Below are 6329 nucleotides of genomic sequence, written 5' to 3'. Positions count from 1 at the left end.
ATTCATAGAGTTTTCAGTGACTTACCAGAGGAGTCCTGGTGTGGTGCTGTTGAATGAACACTGGACTCCTAATTGCAAGGCTGGAAGTTCAAACCTACCAGCTACTCCTTGGAAACACTATACTGGGTTGTTAGAAACAACCATTCAGAAATGGTCTGCACCTCCTTCCTAGCAAGTCTATCTCAGTCTTGAAGTAAAACCTGTCTACCATGGGGGACCCTGATGGCATTTAAAATACAGTTAGCATAGCCTCCAGCATCACAGCAACATGCAGATCACCACAGTATGACAAACTGACAGAGGAGGGGTGGATTTATATATATATTTATATGGAGCTCTGGTAGTGTAGTGGTTATGAATCGGGCTGTGAACCTCATGGTCAGCAGTTCGAAACTACCAGCTGTTCCACGGGAGAAAGATGAGGCTTTCTGCTCCCATAAAGATTTACAGCCTTGGAAACCCTGTACAGGGTCACTATGAATCGGAACCGACTCCACGGCACATTACAACAACAACATATATGTATATGTGTGTGTGTGTTTATATATGAATATGGCATCCTGGTGTGGCTTTGCGGGTTAATACACTGGACTGCAAAGTTGGCTTGAACCGCAGGGTCATCAGTTCAAACTCACCAGTCGCTCCTTTAAAATCCTATACAGGGTTGCTATGGGTTGGAAATGACTCAACAGCACTTAACAACAACATATATGTATATGCATGTGTGTATATATGAGAGGAGTGCAATGGCTCTGTAGGATAAGCACGAGACTGCAAACTACAATGTCAGTGTTTCAAGCCCATCAGCTGTTCTGAGGCTTTGAGTTCCTGCAGAGATTGAAACCTCGGAAACTCTATGCAGGAGTCACTGTGAACTGGAACCAACTGGCTGGCACTTAACAACTGCATCTATCTTTCATTATAGATCTCCGTATGACAAACACTGGACTGTAAACCACAAGGTCGGTGGTTCGAGCTCACCACTCACTCCACAGAAGGAAGATGAGGCTTTCTGCTTCTGCAAATATTGAAAGCCTCAGAAATCCTATACAGGGTTTTTATGAGTCAAAATTGACTCAACAGCCCTTAGCAACAACAACATATGTATATGATTCATACACACATACATACATGCTTGCAGTGGCTTCAAAAAGTTCATAGAAAAATTGCATTATCTTGGAATTCCATTTTTCCACAAACATTTTTGAAGCTCCCTCAATACATATGTTCCTTTATTTGGCCACTTACATGTTTCCATGAATCCCATGAGATGAGTTCAGAACTTGTAGGAATAGAAAATAAGGAAGAGGAATGGAATTTCAGATGAGAAGTTAGCTCTGAAGTCTATCTGCATTGCTGTATACTCCATCTGAACTCACTAGTCTAATTCCATTCAATCTACCAAACACCCTATAATTTCCCCCCCTTACCCAGGTTAGCAGATTCTATCATTCTATTACTAGTTCCTGGTGTGGCCCTGTAGGATAAGCAGTGGACTTTAAACCACAAAGTTAGCAGTTCAAACCCACCAGCTATTCTTTGGTAAACTCTATACATAGTTGCTGTGAGTCAGAGCCGACTCAATGGCACTTAACAACAACAACAGCATAATATAATAACTCATATTCATTTAATCCTTTATTCTCATTAGTCACATTAATCTCTTATCTCCTTTTACAGTAACCAAGATAGTCTTCTTATTTCTGTAGTACTTCTGTTATTATTGTAAAGAACTTCCAGAGTAATATTAAAAGACAGTTTTGATGGTAGTTTTTCTTGCTCAGATCACTTATATGACTTTCCACAGCACTGAATGAAAATCCAACTGCCTGTATCATCTCTCTGGGATTGTTTGAGCAAGTGTCTACTGAAACTGAACATATTCATAATTTTTGCCTTAGTAGTTCCACTTCGCATTGAGTATATAACCCTCCCCAAAAAAATGTGTACATAATTTATGAAAAGATAAGGGCTAGAATATCTACAGCACCACTCTTCTTCCACAGTTTACTACCAGAAGCAGAGAAAAGATCAGAATTTTTCACATAATTGTACAAGAGTGTATTAACCAGGGCAAACCAAAATGGTTTATGAACAACCCAGATACTCAAAATTAAAGTTACTAACCTTCGTATTCTAGAACAAGCTCTCAAACACCCAGGGATTCATAAAATATTAAACAAATTTAAATTTTAGGGTTAGTCATGTTTCAGTAAACTATTAGCTCTACCATTCTGTACTGTCTTTCACTGAGGAAATTACATGTCTAACTGACTTCCACAGGCATTTGTGTATGTGACCCTGGCATCAAAGACCCCATTTCTTGTCAGAGACCACTTCTCTCCTTTTTGTTGTTGTTAAGTGCTGTCGAGTCAGTTCCGACTCATAGTGACCCTCTGTAGCATTTCTGAAGAGTGTTTGGTGGGTTTGAACCACTGTCTTGGTGCTTCAAATCACGCCTACTGTCTAGTGCTTATCCTAAGGTGCCACACCAAGGCTTCTCCCCTTGGGATGTGTTTAAAGCACACAGTAAACATGTCATTCTAAAGAAACAGTCTAAAGCAATTTTTGAATAAGTGTTGGCTCCAAAGGAAGTGAGTTCAGTGGTTTGAAGTTGTTTCCTACAAATAGTTAAGAAAAGCCCAAAGGTAGTTGAAACTTAAAATGCCTATTTCAGATTCCTAAAGGGAATCTCACTCATCTAAGTAGCCATTGGAATCCTGGTGATGTTGTGGGTTAGATGTTGAATTGCTAACTGAAAGGTCAGCAGTTCGTACCTACCAACCACTTCTTGGAAGAAAGATGGGGCTGTCTACTCCTGCAAAGATGGATAGTCTCGGGAACCCTAATGTTCATTCCATTGCGTACTGAGCTTTCTCATTTCTTTCTTCTTTCTCGTCCACAAACAAGTTGGACAAAGTGGTGAAGGAGTCAAGTTTCCCATTAAGACCCTTTGGCACCCGTCTCTCAACTATTTGGGAACTTTCCTTCAGTCACTCCTGTCTTTTCTTCTGCTTTCTGTAAAAATCAAAACTAATCATAATAACCTGATAATACAAATGGAAAAATCTAAGCCCCAAACTTTAAACAGGTAAAACTATCACCAGGTCAATTAAAACTGTATCTACGAGTAAAGACTGAAGAAGGGTATTAAAATTTTTAATGCTTTTTTCTTTTATTTTTAAACATTCTAAATGGTCAATATAAATTTAATTAAGAAATAGATCATTCCAACATATGTGCTAACACTCTTAGGTAATTCCATGTCAATGTTGTTGTTATGTGCAGTCAGGTTGATTCCTTCTCCTAGTGACCCTGCACAGGATTTCTGAGGGTTTTTAAAAATCTTCCCGGGAGCATAAAGTCTCATCTTTCTCCCACAGAGCAGATGGTGGGCTGGAACCACACATCTTGTGGTTCAAAGTCCAGTGCTTATCAAGTGGAGGGACCACAGAGCTTGACAGGTAGGTATTTTTCTTTTCTAGAACTGTAAAGACAGTTTCCACATTCTCTTAAAGATATGAACCTCCTTCGTTACCTTCAGTGAATAACACGTTGCTACTATATGAGGGTCAGAAGGTTGTGGGTTGTTGTTAAACTGTTTAGCATTGTCTCCCACCCACAACCATACTTGATTAGCTTTGCCTTGCGGAGTCCTGGTGTTCCAAGTGTAGCACCACAGGAAAGGTCGGTTGTTCAGACCTACCAACCGCTTCTCAGACACCGTACACATGGCCACTGTGTGTTAGAACCGATTCGCCTGCACTTAACAACTATAACAACAACAACAGTATATGAGAAAAATGTAACTGTCATAGACTGAACTGTGTCCTTAAAAAAAGAAATGCAGAGAGCCTAACCTTGTACCTGTCAATATGACCCTGTTTGGAAATAGGGATTTTATTTTGTTATATTAATGAGTTCATACCAACATAGGATGGAGCAATTCTAAACCTAATCACTTCTGAGTGGTGTATCATAAAAATAAAAGATTATACACAGAGATAGACTTAGGGAGCTGATAGACTCTTTGTGAGGCCCAGTCTATAAACAAACAAATTGTCATGGGACACCAGACACTTGGAAAAAAGCCTCAGAAGGAGTTGAAACATCTAAGAATTTAAATTGGACTTTGAACCTTGAGAACTTGAGAAAATAAATTTCTGTTCCCTGAGGGTGTTTTTGTTAGGACCACACTGGGAAGCGAAGACAATGACTGTGTAGACTAGAGAGGCATAGAGAAAAAACACCAGGTTTGCGTCCACACTTTTCCTCCAACCCCTCTTCTATTTTTTTTTTTCACATAAAGAAGCATTTATTTGAGGTTTAACATGAAATCATACAAATAAAATTTGTATAAACACAAATCCAAATTGAGTCAAAACACAGATAACAAAGAGCACAGTAAAAACAAAGAAAACTAAGTGGCGGCTGTATACAGTTGGACACAATTGTGTCTTGTACACTATAAAGTCTTTTGCAAAAAGTCATCTTAGATCCACAGAAGACCAATCTTCAGTGTCATCCTGCCAAGATGGGTTACTTTAGCACCTCTTCCTGTTTTCTCCAATGTTCTCTTTAGTATGGCTGGTCATTGTTTTGGTAATTGCCACCCCCTCGAGATGCCTTGCCATACGTACTTTGTTGGCCACTGTAGTTTGCACATCCCTGTCCATATCCATAGTTCCCATAGTTATACCCAGTATAAACATATCCGCCATCGCCACTATAGTTTTGATCACCACCATAGGCACTATTGTAATTTCCATATCCTTGATCATAATAGTTCTTAAATCCTTGGTTCCAGTTTTGGCCCTGACCTCGTCCACGACCCCTAGTACCCCCTCTCCCACCAGCTGCAACACCTCTTCCTCCTTTCTGACGTTGTTGTTGCTGTCTATATACCTCTTTGGGCTGTGCAACTTTGATTTCACACTTCCCAGAACCAATTTGATGATATCTGTTTTCTAATAATTTCTTTACTGGCTCTTCATCTGTATATGTGATAAAACAAAATCCTCGTCTTTCATGTGTTTTTGTATCCATGGGAAGTTCAATCTCCAAATGCACCAAAATATTCTTTAATTTATTCTTCAGAAGTATCTGGACTCAATCCACCCACAAAAACCTTTTTTGGGGGGTTCCTTCCCTCTTAAAGCTTTGGCTCTTTTGGGGTCTATTAATTTGCCATCCAGTTTGTGTTCTTTCAGTTCCAAAACCTTATCAACACTACCAGTATCTTTGAAAAGCACAAATCCAAATCTTCTTGACCGTCCAGTGACTGGATCTGTTTTAATTGTGCAGACTACAACCTCTCCAAATCGAGACAAATTCTTGCTTGTATCCCAGCTCAAGCCTCCAATAAACATTTTACCGTCATCCTGTTGATTCTTGCTCGCGTTTATCTTGGATCCCTCTGCGAATTCCTCTATGTTGCTGTACTCGTTCATGTCCTCCACTGTGGCGGAGCAGTTGGCAGGGGGGTGCTGGCGATCATGTCGCAGCAGTAGCGGCCGGCAGCGGAAGAGGCCCCCCCCCCCCCCCCACCCCGCTTCTGTTTTGTAAATCAAATATTTGAGGAGGTATTTCTGGTGCAGGATTCACATAGAAACTTGGAGTTGCTATGTGCAAAAAAGTGATGCCCTAATTTAAGATTTCCATACAATTGGGTTTGGAAAGGCCTCAGAGATCATGTCTAGAACAACCTCTGCAGTTTGTATGATTAGTGTGGGTCCAGTTGGCTAACTCAGCACATAAGCACCATCCCCGTCTGCCTCTATCAGAGGATGAAACAGCAAGTGTCTCTTTCCCAGCCTCTGTTGCATCTAGGGTATTTGTGTGATTCTGTCAAATCAGTGAGTCACCTGGGAGCTTCTGAGATGGTTTTCCTTTTCTGATGAAAGGGACAGACAGAGAAGCACCTCCCTCCCCTCCTCCATCCTTTCCTAAATGCAAACTTACTGCCTGAAGTTACCACTTGCAACTGGACACTGTAAGGGGAGGCTTTAGAATAAGGAGAATTGCAAAGCTGCTGGCCCTGACACTGTGTAGCTGCTGAAAGAAGAGCATACACTGCCAAATGTTCCGGCGCCTTGTTACAGGAGAGAATTACCTTCTATTTGATAAAACTACTCTTTCTCCATTTTTATGTTTCTGGCAGCCAAAGTATTCCTCAACAAAATTGAATTCCAAGCAGGTAAAATGATTTAACCCAAGTCATACAGTTATTTCCAGAGCTAGTGTTGGAATCAACACCCAACCACCACATGCAGCCACTCTAATAATTCTCCTCAGGAGAGTACATTTTGCTGCAGTTTCACTGAAAATGG

The 6329-nt window shown here is 40.6% G+C and overlaps 1 pseudogene; it reads right to left on the bottom strand.

The window, feature by feature from the left end:
- Positions 1-4578: 4578 nt before the first annotated feature.
- On the bottom strand, positions 4579-5486 carry LOC102822646 (annotated as a pseudogene).
- Positions 5487-6329: the final 843 nt, after the last annotated feature.

The sequence above is a fragment of the Chrysochloris asiatica genome, unplaced genomic scaffold (assembly GCF_000296735.1).
Source record: "Chrysochloris asiatica unplaced genomic scaffold, ChrAsi1.0 scaffold00021, whole genome shotgun sequence".
Lineage (NCBI taxonomy): Eukaryota > Metazoa > Chordata > Mammalia > Afrosoricida > Chrysochloridae > Chrysochloris > Chrysochloris asiatica.
Note: the sequence above shows the minus strand (reverse complement) of the source record. Positions and strands in the feature narration are given on the sequence as shown.